At 39.0% G+C, this 14,865-nt stretch overlaps 1 long non-coding RNA gene across 1 annotated transcript in view; it reads left to right on the top strand.

The window, feature by feature from the left end:
- The window catches only part of LOC141992653 (uncharacterized), a 25,254-nt gene extending 10,389 nt beyond the window's left edge, over positions 1-14,865 (top strand). Inside the window, exons 2-3 of the long non-coding RNA XR_012640627.1 lie at positions 1,111-1,208; positions 14,131-14,865. This is a non-coding gene — a long non-coding RNA (uncharacterized LOC141992653). The remainder of the gene's footprint in view (positions 1-1,110; positions 1,209-14,130) is intronic.

The following is a 14,865-nucleotide window of genomic DNA, read 5'->3' as shown; positions in this document are numbered from 1 at the left end:
CTTGATCACTTTTATTGTTTGCAAACACAATAAAGTCTAAGCCAATAATGTAGATACTTCCTGCTTTAAAAGGGCCAATTCCACAAAGCTGAAAACAATTATCAGCCAAATCAGCTGTGAAAAAGAATTTGAACAGAAAAAAATGTGAATTATCATTGGTATCTATTTAAGAATATCTTACTCAATGCCCCAAAATCCACAGTCAAGAATAAGGACTAAGCTGGTTAGGAAAACAACCTGGTTTAGAGGGGACATGAAAGTAGTTATTCAAACAAACAAACAAAAATAATAACAAAGTAAAAAACCCACCACATATAACAAATGGAAAAAAGAGGGAGTTGACAGCAATGAATATAAATTAGAAAATAAGAATTGTAAAAATTGATAAGGGAATCAAAAGGAGACAAGAATAAATCAATGGCCCACAGAGTTAAGGACAATAAGGAGTTTTTAAAAGTATTTAAGAACAAAGGGAATCCTTACAATGGTTTTATTCCATTAATAGATATAAATAGTCTGTAACCCTTCTGCCATGTGGTATCACCTGCACCAAGGGCCAAGTTCAATATCTAGGGGTTCCTCTTAACATTTCAAAACAAAACTAGCTCAAGCCCCCACCCAGTAATCTGGGGGAAAAAATACTAACTCTGGGTGCCTCTGAGAGTCAGTACTTCCCCACTTACAAGTGCTGAGCCTGTGTATAACAAAAGAAGATTTTTATTAAAAGAGAGCAGGAGCTCAACATTAATTTTGGGGAGACACTGCAACAATGATTGAAAAGCATGCAAACCATAAGTAGACACCTGCCCCACAGTTGCGTCGGGCAGTGTCCTTTGCGTTAGTTTCCCACCTTATGGTGAGAGAGTCTGATGAACGAATGTTCCTTTAACACACCACTCCCCTTTCCCTCCACTGCACCCCACTCACAGTTGGGTGTCCAAAGTCCGTGAAGTCCCAGAATTGAGGGATGCATTCACAGGGGTTCACCTTCCAAGCCAAAAGGGGGGAGGGTGCGTTAAGCAATGCCTCTGCTGCTGCCCACTGTCCCTGTTGCCATTTGTTGCTCACTGCCGCCTTTGCTGCTGCTCACCACTGTTCCTATCTCTGCAGCTGCTTTCTGCTCGCTGTCGCCTCTATGATGCGGAGAGCTCATTCATACCCTGCTTCCAGGTAGAATTGTTAATGATACTGGAGAAAAGGCAGAAGTGGTAAGTAAATATTTCTGTTCTGTTTCTGGGGAAAAAACAGATATATTCATATCATGATGATGATGATGATGATATACTTTTCTATTCCAGCAGTAACTCAGAAGGATGTTAAACAGGAGATACTTAAGTTAGATATTTTAAAATAAGCATGTCCAGATAACGTGCATGCAAAAGTTTTAGAATTGCTAACTGAGAGTTCTCTGAATTGTTAATGTTGATTTTCATTAAGTCATATACACACTAAACAAAATGAGAAACATAATAGACCTCTTGGGTTAGTCTGCACAAGAGAGGCCTCAGGGTGGAGGAGCAATTTGCCCACCACTACACTCTAGGCCTCTCAGAAAGATAGGAGAAGAGCCATTCATGAGCAACACTGTCTGCTCATGCTAAGATCTGCTGGTGAGGCAACAGAACCTCATGGTTAATGATATCAAAACCTGCTGGCAGATCTAAAATAATCAGTATAGATACTACTACCAGAAGAAGATAATCAACTAACTAAATTAGTGCAGTTTCTCTCACATACCCATCCCTCATCTGATTGACCAGGGTCCAGGAAGAATAAAAACACAAGAAGCTACCCAACTTGCCCCACTATACACTTCTGCATAATCTTTCCCCAAAAAGGGACGTTAGGAACAAGTCAATAGGTTTCGGGATGGCCAGAATCAAATGTTGATTCTTGAGTATTAGCCTCAAGAATAAGTGGAAATGACCCCCAGTTGGGAGAAATGGAAAATCTCCCCCAACATTGGACCTGAAGCCTCCGTGCTGGCTTCATCATTCATGAAGACCAGTGGCACAGAAAAGATTTTGAAGTCCTACAGATTACTGAAAGAATGGTCAGTTAGTTTGGAAGCTTCTTGGAAGCTCACTAGTACCATCAACCTCTGCTCAATTTCCAAGGGTAGGTGTGGCTCATAAACCATTATACACACACATATGCGCACATTCACACATACATACACCTTGCAAACATGCAACATTAATACTGAGGCCATCTGAAAAATGTATCAATTCATACTTTACAAAAAGTAAAAAGTCTAGTATATTTAGGACCCGGACAGACACTGCTTAATTTAGTCAACTATATTATTTCTACGAGGTGCGTATGCATTTAACTGAAAGTTTTCTTACTGTACACTGCCCTTATTTTCATTTCAGTTTGTCAGGAGGATTATGTAAAATACTGTATAAAACCAAATCTCTTATATATTTCTCTCTTGCTTTTTTTCCTGGTTTCCCTCCTGTCTCAAAATCTTCCATCTTCAGAACCTGATCAGCAGGTGCAAATGGTTTTCTTCACTGGGGTAAAATTGAACATTGTGCCTGTGCATTAACATGAAAAATGGCTATAGCTTTGTGACATGAAAAAGTAAATTAAAAATGCCTAGAAATGCTCTCATGTTGTCTCTACCTAGACTGGGAATGTCATGTCTTTAGAATGCTTTCTTATCAAATCTAGCTATCTATGCATGTATAATACACCATCACTCTAGTACCTTAGTGGTTTAACATCTATGCAATGCATTCGCTGTCACTGGAACACAGATCTTGCTCAAACAGAAGGGCAATACTTATATGTATATTACTACTATTATTTGCTTTGTGCACTAGATGTGTGGCACCGTCTCCCTCTTGATCTTAGATAGACATGTTTATTTCAAAAAGCTATGAACATAGAAAGATGCAGTGATTTGATTCTCCATAACAGTAAAAAAGCCATGCTTGTAACACTAACACATATATAACACTAACACAAACACATATAACACAGACCCTATAATTATTCATCAAACCAAACCATTGTATGTAACGCAAACAAGAATTAAAGAATGTAATGAAACAAGAATTTAAAAATCTGGTTTTATGGGCTTTGTTGCATAGATATTAGGGCTCTGTGTGGCAGTGTCCTGGCTTCCACATTCTATTTCTTAGTGCTTGCAGAGTCAATCTGTAGTCAGTTTGTTTTTATATGGACTACAAATTATGTAGTAAAAACATCAGTCTTCAGTATAAATACCTAGATTCCACCTGGAGCTTATTTTTATGACATTTATATAAATTACTGATAAACGAGTGTTATACTAGAAATATTGATAAAGTGTGATCTACTCTAGCTGAATCTCTGTGAACCTTAGTATGTGATATTAATAGTTAGTAGGAAACACCTCAGCTATGTTAGATATGGTTTAGGTATTTGCTCTTGAAATACAGTGTCTGAAATCACTATTATATGTGTGCTGTGATGGATATAGCTAGGGTTGCACAAATGTTTCCATTTACTTATACCTTTGAGAAATGTTCACTTTTCCATCCTTAGTCTCTGCACAAAACTTAAATATTTTTGACTGTTTGAATAAAAAATAAATCAGCTGTTTTTGAGAATGCGGAGCATGGCAAACACCCACCACTTTTCCCATTACAAAAATATTCTTGCAACTATTTATTTGAACATCTCAAGTCAAAACAGCTAAATTTAGAAAGTTCAAATTTGGCAGGTTATCATCCTCTTTGAAGGAAAGTATGTTTGAGTGTTCCAGTGAAAACTGAGTTTGATTTGATCAAGTTTATGGAAAATTGCACTTCGCACACCTATCGCACATTTTGAATGGGGATTACTTGTTACATTCATAAAGTGCACAGCTCAATAGTAGAGCCAAGTGACACCTGAACATAACGAACAACTGTGGTGCACAGAAGAGTTTACTTAAGGTTCAAGTTGGCTGAGGCAAGACTCTAACAACCCATATCTCAAGCCCAGTCTTTTTATTGAATAAGGTTTCTTCTCTCTCTCTCTCTCTCTCTCTCTCTCTGGTATTTGTTTTAGTAATTTTCAGGGAGCCAAACACATTTTCTTTTCAGTTAGCAGCAAACCTTTCCTATGAGTAATTCAGGGAATGAGACTTAATGACTTTCATGAACTATATGCCACACACAGAGTGGTGCCTAATGCCACAAGATACTACATATTTACATCTAAAATCATAGAAAAATGTATAGACTATTGCATATCAGAAATAGTATAAACTACAATCATAATTCATATACTGGCAGGGCAGAGTAAAGGGTGCCTTTGAATCTTCATTTCCTGATTTTGAGTGCTTAACCATGCAGTGTTACTGCTCTCTTAACATAGCTTTTTAAATTATATCTAATATTAGCTGAGAAACAATTATTTGAATATAAAAGACAACTTAATCCCTGATGTAACTGCATTATCCTCAGCGGAGTTACACCAGGGGTGAATTTGGCCCACTGAGTGCTTAGCAGCAGAAGCATTTAGCAACAAACCACTCTTGCTCCATTTCCAGTCCCTGCTCTGCACGGGTGAAGCTATTTAAAGTATGAAGCAGTGGTTGAGTGGAAACTCAATAAGTTTAAATTAGATACTAGTAAAAGAAGAACAAAAAAAGCTCTGTGTTCTTCAACTCAAGGGCAATGTGATGCTGTTAAACCAGCCCCACGTCAGTTTTTCCTTCAAAATATTGCTGTGCCATTGAGAGGCACTATGAAGCAAGGCTTATATCTCTCCTGCTGAATGTAGTAACAGAGAAGTGGTGTTGCTAATAAAATGTTACCTGTATTTGCCACAAGAATTGACCCTTCACTGCAGATTGTGTAATTTGTGAAATTCCCCTCCACAAAAATTCCAAATTTTGCTAAGCATAAATGCATTATGTAGTTTAAATTCTATCTCAAAAGCCTGCTATGGGAGACAACAGTGGACCAAATTCTGCTCTCACACAGTGTGTCAGTAAACCAGAGTAATTCCATTGACCTCTGTTGAATTACTCTGGATTTAGACTACTTTGAGAACAAAATTTGGCCCATTATCTCCAAGTAATGCAGTATATGTGTTACACCAGCCTCTTCCCAGAGTTCAGAGATGAGTGACAAGAATGATAAGGGGCACAGAAAAGCTCTCATGAAGAGCCTGAAAAGACAGATTATTTATTTTCAAAGAGCTGAATAAAAGGGAACATGATAGAAGTATACCAAATGGTGAATAGTTCAAAGATGAATCAAGATCTTCTATTTTCTATCTCATAATACAACAAAAGGGGATGGTCAATGAAAATGAAAAATTAGAAAAAGAAAATATTTTTCATATTATACATAATTAGACGGTGGAACTCATTGCCAGAGTATGTCATTTAGACCAAGAACAATTGGGCACTTATAGATTCATAGATACTAAGGTCAGAAGGGACCATTATGATCATCTAGTCCGACCTCCTACACAACACAGGCCACAGAATCTCACCCACCCACTCCTGCGAAAAACCTCTCACCTATGTCTGAGCTATTGAAGTCCTCAAATCATGGTTTAAAGACTTCAAGGAGCAGAGAATCCTCCAGCAAGTGACCCGTGCCCCATGCTACAGAGGAAGGCGAAAACCCCCCAGGGCCTCTTTCAATCTGCCCTGGAGGAAAATTCCTTCCCGACCCCAAATATGGCGATCAGCTAAACCCTGAGCATATGGGCAAGATTCACCAGCCAGATAGCCAGGAAAGAATTCTCTGTAGTAAATCAGATCCCACCCCATCTAACATCCCATCACAGGCCATTGGGCCTATTTACCATGAATATTTAAAGATCAATTAATTACCAAAATCATGTTATCCCATCATACCATCTCCTCCATAAACTTATCGAGTTTAATCTTAAAGCCAGATAGGTCTTTTATATGGATATGAAGAACATCCAGTAAATTTTAAAAAAGTTTTAGAAGGATTATAAAACTCCATGCTTCAAGTCTTAAGCCAATCTCTAACTATTAGAAATTGGGAGATTTTCATGGAAGAAAAATCAATCCACATCTGCCTACTATAAGGTTTCTTGCATTGTCTTGTGAAGCATCTGGTGTTGACCAGTGTCAGAGACAGGGTATTGAACTAGATGGACCGCAAAGTCCTATATTTTCAGACAATTAGCATAAAAAAGAAATTGATGAAGTTTTATGCAAGTGAATGACAGCATCAAATCTTCACTTAAATATTGGTTATCACCATTGTTGTATACATGCTACATGTCAAACGATATTATTGTTTTGTGTTAGAAAACGATGTCACACTTCCTAGTTAATTTTATTGTTTTAAAATTTCAGTATTTTGGCCATTTAATATTTCATTTCATAACTACAAAAAAAAAGCCACATATATAAAATTTTCCTGTACAGTTTATTGGTAATACTGCACCTGAAACCACAAGAACTTTATATTTTTGCTGCTGTATAATTTCTCAATATTCTAATAAATTAAAACCATTTTTTGTTTATTTGTTTTAAATCAAATGATTGTCTCACAAGTGTCACCATTTGCTCAAACTACAAAGGTTGTAGCCATTGAAGGTTTGAAATGGCATGTTAGGAGAAAGACTGTTATATTTGATGGGCTTTGGATATTTTGTTTTCATTGACAACAGATCTAATCAGGTGATTGAGGTTTTTCCCCTAGGGAAGTTTCAGTCATTCCCCATTGTGGGGGTGGGCATCCTGGCCATACATTTAGATTAGCCTGCAGAGAATTCACTGAGGTAACAAAGCAAGGTAAGCTCCCCCCTGCTGCTGGTAAAGTCTGTTATTGTTCTCCATCTCCTGCTGACTGGAATGAATGCTATTCTGCAAAGCTAATTACTACAATAATGAAAGAAACAGCACAAAATGACATGGAATGCATTAATTCAGTAAGGATTAAATCACCTGTGTATCATTTCTTTTAGTACTTGCTGCTACTTACTTACAGTCATGTCCCACTCTATTAGATTTGGAATATAAAGAATAAATTAATAAAATAAATGTCAATGTATAGACAACAGTGCCTGAAGATCTCCCAGTGCCTTAAGAGACAATAACTACCTGCAGACTGCCACAGATTTACTTGGGAGGAGAGGAGTCAGCTGTCTCTGCAGTACTTAGAAGTGAGACATATAAGGTGTTGGCTCTATAGATTATTTTAACTTTTCTTTGCTTAGAACGACCACAATACCACAAGATCCTCTGCTATCCCGACAAGGCACCATAGCAGTATGTTGGCCTACCTGTACTTCTGAGGCCCAATTCATTTCCTGCAAGTTAGTTCAGTGGGAGTTGTTGCCATTAGAAAGGAGATATTGATCACAGGAACGCTCCTCCTACCCTCAAAAGGGCCCCTCTAAAATTTGGCCCATGGATTCATGTGAATCAGGGCCGAGCATTGTCCACCCCCATATGACACTGGAGGTTTTATAGATTAAGGCTGTATGAATTTTTGTGTGACACTCCTGCACCCTGGAGAACCCCCTTAAAAGGCAGTTCCAGAGATAGCTACATGTGCAGGATTCCCCAGCAGTCTGGCTCCATCGGAGCATGTCAGGGAACTCTGAAGCTAATGCAGAGATATAGGGCCCCAGTATGGATGGCCCTATGTCTATGGTGGATTTTTTGGGGAATACATTCAGTTTGAACACAGGAACCACAGTTTCTTCCAGGGCAGAGAGAACTCAGTAAGGAGTGCTTTAAACTTTTATTCCTTCAGGGGCCTTTCTCAAGACAGACTCCTTCATGGGATAATTCTAACTAGATACATAAAATGTAAAGTTCAAAATCCCCACAGGAGTCAAACATATTGCCACATTCCACCCAATAACATCCCACAGAGTAACAAATCCTTCCAGCAAAATGAATAAGGAAACAAAATATAAAGAGGTAAAGACTGTGTGCCGCAATATACATCTCTGAGATCAAGATAAAAATGGAGTATTAGGACTAGTAATTACAGTTGCTATGCTGAATAATCTAAGTGAACCTTCTACTATTTAACCCAGAAGGGAAAAATGAAAAGAGCGTCTTTGAAATGTGGTCACAAATTCCATCCAAAAGACTTTTCCTGCAATTAAGTTACATTTACTGATCCAAAACTCCTTAAAAGCAGCATTAACTCAAAGACTTCAATTATTCATGGTCAAACAAAGTTGATTCTATTGCTGCAGTCAAAGCAGTATTCTCTTTTACAGTGGTTATTTCTATAGTATCTTCAAAAAGAACACAATCTATGCAAACATGTAAAGGCTCGAGGTAAATTGGAATTTCCATAATAAATACTAATTTCCTGTATTTAATACTTTAGCCATTCTAAACTGTATGGTGATGAAACTTGGGATTTTTTCCACTTCGCTCCTTCCTTACAAAAAGCAACTTGGTTAAATTAACAGTTTTAGGAACATTTAGATCCAATTTCTGCAACTTTTTAATGTAGGAATTTCTTAAGCAAAAATGGCTTAATTAAAAAGGAACTTGCAGGTATTTAAGGCTATATGATAATCTCCTGTGAAAAACCTTTTGGGAAGAAGAAAGCAAGCCCAGGGAAGTCTGCAGAGTAAATCTTGTGGAATTGCCTTCTCACACTTCCAGCAGAGGATTTAAGGGGGCTCTGGCACAGACAAATGACGTGGGCCTGCAAACTCATTGAGTCCAAGGATCCACTAGGAACTTTGCCCCTATTCTCATTGCGAGGAGCCTCCACTATTCCCTGTTGCTACTGCCCTGCTATAAATCTCCACTACCATCCATAGGTGCTGACTTTTGTTTTTGCCGGTGGGTGCTCCTCTCTGCCCTCTGTCCCCCATCTGAGCGATGGGCAGGATCTTGGGAGGAAAAAGCCAAGCGGGGGCAGGGCCTTGGGGCGAAGCAGTGGTCAGGATCATAGTCATAGTCCAGGCCCTGTGGCCCACAAAAGATTTAAGATTAAACTCGATAAGTTTATGGAGGAGATGGTATGATGGGATAACATGATTTTGGCATTAATTGATCTTTAAATATTCATGGTAAATAGGCCCAATGGCCTGTGATGAGATGTTAGATGGGGTGGGATCTGAGTTACTACAGAGAATCCTTTCCTGGGTATCTGGCTGGTGAATCTTGCCCATATGCTCAGGGTTCAGCTGATCGCCATATTTGGGGTCAGGAAGGAATTTTCCTCCAGGGCAGATTGGAAGAGGCCCTGGGGGTTTTTCGCCTTCCTCTGTAGCATGGCACACTGGTACTTGCTGGGGGATTCTCTGCACCTTGAAGTCTTTAAACCATGATTTGAGGACTTCAGTAGCTCAAACATAGGTGAGAGGTTTATCGCAGGAGTTGGTGGGTGAGATTCTGTGGCCTGCATTGTGCAGGAGGTTAGACTAGATGATCGAATGGTCCCTTCTGACCTTGATATCTATGAATCTATGAAAGTTCTAGCCCCCATTCTATTGACTCATACGTTAACAGGGAGACATTCTTCCTCAGTAGACCCCCCTCTTATAAGAATGATACCCAAAAAGGGTGTGAGGGAGTCATGTACTCAAACTGAAGAGTATAGCTTCTCCCAGTTTCTCAAACCCTCCTGACCGGTGGTTGATTTTCAGGTCTGGAAATGGAACAAATAGTTCCCCAAAGGACAGAAAAGAGCTTGCAGAAAAGGATAGTACTGTTTCCAAGCTCTCTCTGGTACCATCATCATTACTCCTACAAAGGTGCTGCATCTGAGGAAGACATACCAGGAGGAAATGAAGGCTACCCATCTGTCTGTTTTGCCAGGGTTGGAAAGGCTTAGTAGTGAAATGCTCTTTTTTGCTGTATGCACTGTAGCTGTAGCCATGTTGATCCCAGGATGTTAGAAAGACAAGGTGGGTGAGGTAATGTATTTCATTGGACCAACTTCTGTTGGTTAGAGACAAACTTTTGAGCTACACAGAGCTCTGTGTAGCTTAAAAGCTTGTCTCTCTCACCAAAAGAAGTTGGTCCAATAAAATACATTACCTCATTCAGCTTTTCTCTTCTTTTCTGCTGGCATTAGAGACTGCATGAAAAGGTTGCAGATACTGAAAAAACCTCTGATCATGGTAAGATAGCAACTTCTTTCTGAAATCGTGTTTATTACAGTAGTGTCTAGCCAAACCATGAGTGGGGCCCCACTCTACTAGGCACTGTACAAACACAGGGTAGTACATAGTCTTTTCCCCACAAAGCATACAAAGAAAGATACTGGTAAATGTTCAGTCACCTAGTAGTTGACTTAGTGTTGTTCATTTTTTTCCAAAATTTCATCAGAGTTTACTACTGAATGCATTGGGGCCTTCAAATTGAGAACTTTCAAATGCATTTCTTGGAACAACATGGAACGCATCTGAAGTATGACTCCTATATTCAATAAACAAACCTTAGAGTTCAACACCTTGTAAGAAGCATATTCCTATTTTCAAATGTGTTCATGGCTCAGATCTTGTCCTTTCCTGATGACTGATTTCATCTTAGCTCATGAGCCTCTGGCAAAAGGTGGAAAAGTGAGAGAGCACTTGCACTATAAAGAGAAACCACAGTCTGCTCTAAATGTCACCTCTTTCCTCCCTTCAGATTTCCCACACAACTGTCAAACCTACAAACTGCCAACTCTGAAAATTAAACTAACAACTTAAGATAGCAGTTAGCAAACATAAAATAGGATAATGGGGATCTTTTTCCTTTGTCTTTGCTGGTGGAAAAGAAGAACTGAAGATGGGTAAGAGGTTATTTGGTTATGGAATGTTCAGATGCATGCCAGACCCCTACAGGTTCCACTGGTTTGAATAGTTCCATAACAAGACCACCTACAGTGGGGAAATGCAGAAAGAATTTCACGAGGAAGAATCGTGGGATAATTCACCTGATAATTATGTTTGTGAGAACTAATGTCACTGAAAATAGCATACAGGTAATACAACTGAACCTTATCATTATTTAAAGGGCAAAAGGGTTCATTAATTTTTGCTGTAGGGCATTTCATATTTGATTTGTTGTATTCAAGTGACATTCTAGCTTTCACATGAAAAGCTAGGATGATCTTCTCCTAGATAATTAACTGAAATCTTCATGTCTCTTAATAAGACATGAAAAATACAAAGTGTATTTCTAGAAAAGTCTCTTCAACTGAAAAATGTACGAATATGTCACAGGAGCCAGGAAAACCTATGAACGGAAGTGTGCATTGTCTGTATATTCTAAGCATTGATATTGATGCTTCCAAACTTCAAGACACAGACAAAGAGCTGGTTGGAAATTTTCCAGCGATACATTTTTCCATTGGAAAAAGCTCATTTTTCTAAATCAAAATGTATCATGGTAATGTGTCAATTCTGTTCAAATTTCAGCAGAAACCAGCCTAATTTTCTGTTAGCTTGCCCACTCACCTGGCAGTCTGCCATGGAGCTGAGCCTCTCAGAGTGTCTGGATTCAGGCTCCACTGAAATGTTTCCAGAGCAGGAACATTTTGGTGTTTCAGAAATAAAATATTTCAGACATCTAGTTCGACAAAAAATTACAAGTTTTTGGATTTTCAAAAAACTTGACTTTTCTCAGAACAGGAAATCTGTTTCCCAACCAGGTCTAACAGTAAGCAAGGTGAAACTATCAAGATCAAGATTAAAAAGTAGAGCGGAGGTAACTTTTAAAATGTATAACTGTCCAAACAAATATACTCCTACAACCATAGAGCTGGTTATGTTTTGTAATATGAGAGAATGGGTAAAAATATACTAAATGTATAAGAATGCATTTCTTGTGTGTACTGATTGTGGCTAGATAAAATGCTAAAATCTTAAAGTATACTTAGAAATATTATGGAAATTGTAGAAATCAACGAGAAGTTTCCAAAGAAACTTATTCATACCCTTAGACCAGTGGTTCCCAAACTTGTTCCACCGCTTGTGCAGGGAAAGCCCCGGCAGGCCGGGCTGTTTACCTGCCGTGTCCGCAGGTTCGGCCGATCGTGGCTCCCAGTGGCCGTGGTTCGCTGTTCCAGGCCAATGGGAGCTGCAGGAAGCAGCGCGGGCCGAGAGACGTAGTGGCCGCCGCTTCCCACAGCTCCCATTGGCCTGGAGCAGCGAACCGCGGCCACTGGGAGCTGCGATCAGCCGAACCTGCGGACATGGCTGGTAAACAAACCGGCCCAGCCTGCCAGGGGCTTTCCCTGCACAAGCGGCAGAACAAGTTTGGGAACCACTCCCTTAGACAATATGATTTTTAGAAGTGCCAGGTGACAATTTAGAAATACATAACCCTGTACTATATCACTGTGAATATTAAATAAGTTATTCCTTCTTACAAAAAAGTTCAGTGGCATACAATTAACATAAGAAGATGCAAGCTTATTGGCGTAAGAAACTGCCATTTGTACTCTACCTCTCATTCATAACAGCAAAGTTCTAATTCTGGCAAGTGCTTAAACGTTTCATAAACCTACTGTCTGACCTTCAAAACATGTATCTCACAAGCAGTATCGTTCTCCTATATGTACCCAATGACTAGGACCCTACCAAATTCATGGTCCATTTTGGTCGATTTCACGGTCATAGGATTTTAAAAATAGTGAATTTCATCATTTCAGCTATTTTAATCTGAAATTTCACGATGTTGTAATTGTAGGGGTCCTGACCCAAAAAGGAGTTGTGTGTGTGTGTGTGTGTGGTTTTTGCAAGGTTATTGTAAGGGGGGGTTGCGGTGCTGCTACTCCTATATCTACACTGCTGCAGGTGGTGCCGCTGCCTTCAGAGCCGGGCACCTGGCCAAAAGCCACCACTCTCTGGTCACCCAGCTCTGAAGACAGCGCAGAAGTGAGGGTGGCAATACCACAATCCCCCCGTTAAAATAACCTTGCAACCCTCCTGCAACTCCCTTTTGGGTCAGGACCCCCAATTTGAGACAGTCTGGTTTCCCCCATGAAATCTGTATAGTATAGGGTAAAAAGCACACAAAAGACCAGATTTCATGGTGGGGAGACCAGAGTTCACAGTCCATGATGCGTTTTTCACGGCCATGAATTTGGTAGGGCCCTACCAATGACCTATGTAATAAAGATGAGGTAGAATAAAACAAGCTTCCTCCACCCTTTGTGCAGACATTAACTCAAGGATGAAAAATAGTTCCTCTCAAATGTAATGGAAATAGTTTTCTGATATAACTTTCTGGATATTTACATTTTTGGACTAACTAAAACTCCTTTGTTTTTATATCTGCTCATATTTTTGAAATAATATTAAAATTTATTCTCTCCCTGGGAAACACTTTTGTTACTGTTAACTAAGTAACAAAAGTACTGTTTCACGTCTGCAATATGCAATATATGGGTTATTATTCTGTGTCCTAAAGAGAGAGTGACAAAGCAATCATGAACTTGAACATGATTCTATTACTAATTAGGAAAAACTGATGAAGAAATTGAGACCCACATGAAGCAGAAATAAGGGGAATTGGCTTTGCCTCAACTGGGTGTGTGGAAAATGCAGGAAGAGCTGCAAAGGGTAGGTGAACAAAAGGCATCAGCAGCCTGATGCAGCTCAACACTTTGGCAAAGCAAGTAGTAATTGTTTGATGCCCAATACCTAAATATATAATTATAGTGGAGCTTCATCTTAAAATATAATCTGAGCCATATTTTCAATGGACAGTCATCTCAAATAAAGGATGCCATTATGCTTTATGTGAAATATTTGTGTCATATACAAAATCTATAATATACACAATCAGAAGTTCCGGATTTACATAACAATTTATGACCATGTTGACATTAGAGAAATCTGCATGGTGCACTCCTCTACTCCAGATGTGCTGCGCTGATGTAAAGTGGGGCTTACTTTGGGTCTAATTTAATATGGTAAATCATTGGACTAAACACCGCTTTATATCGGTGCAGAACATCTACATCAGGGGGTTGCATATTTCTCTAATGTAAGCAGGGCCTATACTATCAAGATATTTGATGTGTTCTTAATGAAGCTGATTTTTAGTTTTTGTTTATTTATACACTCAAGGAGTTTAAGGCCAGAAGGGACCATAACATAATCTAGTCTCATCGCCTGTATACATTTCATCCAGTTACCCCATATTGAACCCAATAACTTGTGTCTGACTAAACTATCTTCCAGAAAAGAATCCAGTCCTGATTTGAAGTCAGCAAGTAATGAAGAATCCACCACTTCTCTGGGTAGTTTGTTCCAGTGGTTAGTCACCGTCACTATTAAAAATTTGTGATATTTCCAATTTGAATTTGTCTGGCTTCAGCTTCCAGCCATTGTTTCTTGTCAGACCTTTCTCCACAAGATTAAAGAGCCCCGTAGTACCCAGTATTTTCTCAATCTGTCAATCTTCATGCTATCTGCAAATTTTATCAGTAGCAATTTTATATTTACTTCCAATTCATGGATAAAAATGTTGAATAGCATGAGGCCTACTACTTGATCCCTCTAGAACCCCACTAGAAACACCTCCCCCTCATCATTTGAGGATTCCCCATTGATGATTGGTTTTTGAGATTTGTCAGCCAGATATTTTTACTGAAATTTTTTGTGAAACAAAGGGCATGAGCAGAGCCTAGCTTAACAGCCCCACATAATCAGGGCTAATAAGAAACTTAAAAATTCTTGCCATCTGATGCTGTTTTCTGATGTTTCTTAAGTATGTAAGCTTCTAGAAGCCAGAACGGTTACAAGAATGTGGCATGAAACACAGTATCCAAGAAAAACTATATGAAAAAGCTGAAATTCATATTAATGAGCACTCTGAATAAGATGTCCTTTATTAGCCAAAATTATAAACACACACAGAGTATGTTTGTATTTAATATTTTGAATTAGAACATATTGATGGTAAAATCATCACAT

The sequence above is a fragment of the Natator depressus genome, chromosome 1, assembly GCF_965152275.1.
Source record: "Natator depressus isolate rNatDep1 chromosome 1, rNatDep2.hap1, whole genome shotgun sequence".
Taxonomy (NCBI): Eukaryota; Metazoa; Chordata; order Testudines; family Cheloniidae; genus Natator; species Natator depressus.
Note: the sequence above shows the minus strand (reverse complement) of the source record. Positions and strands in the feature narration are given on the sequence as shown.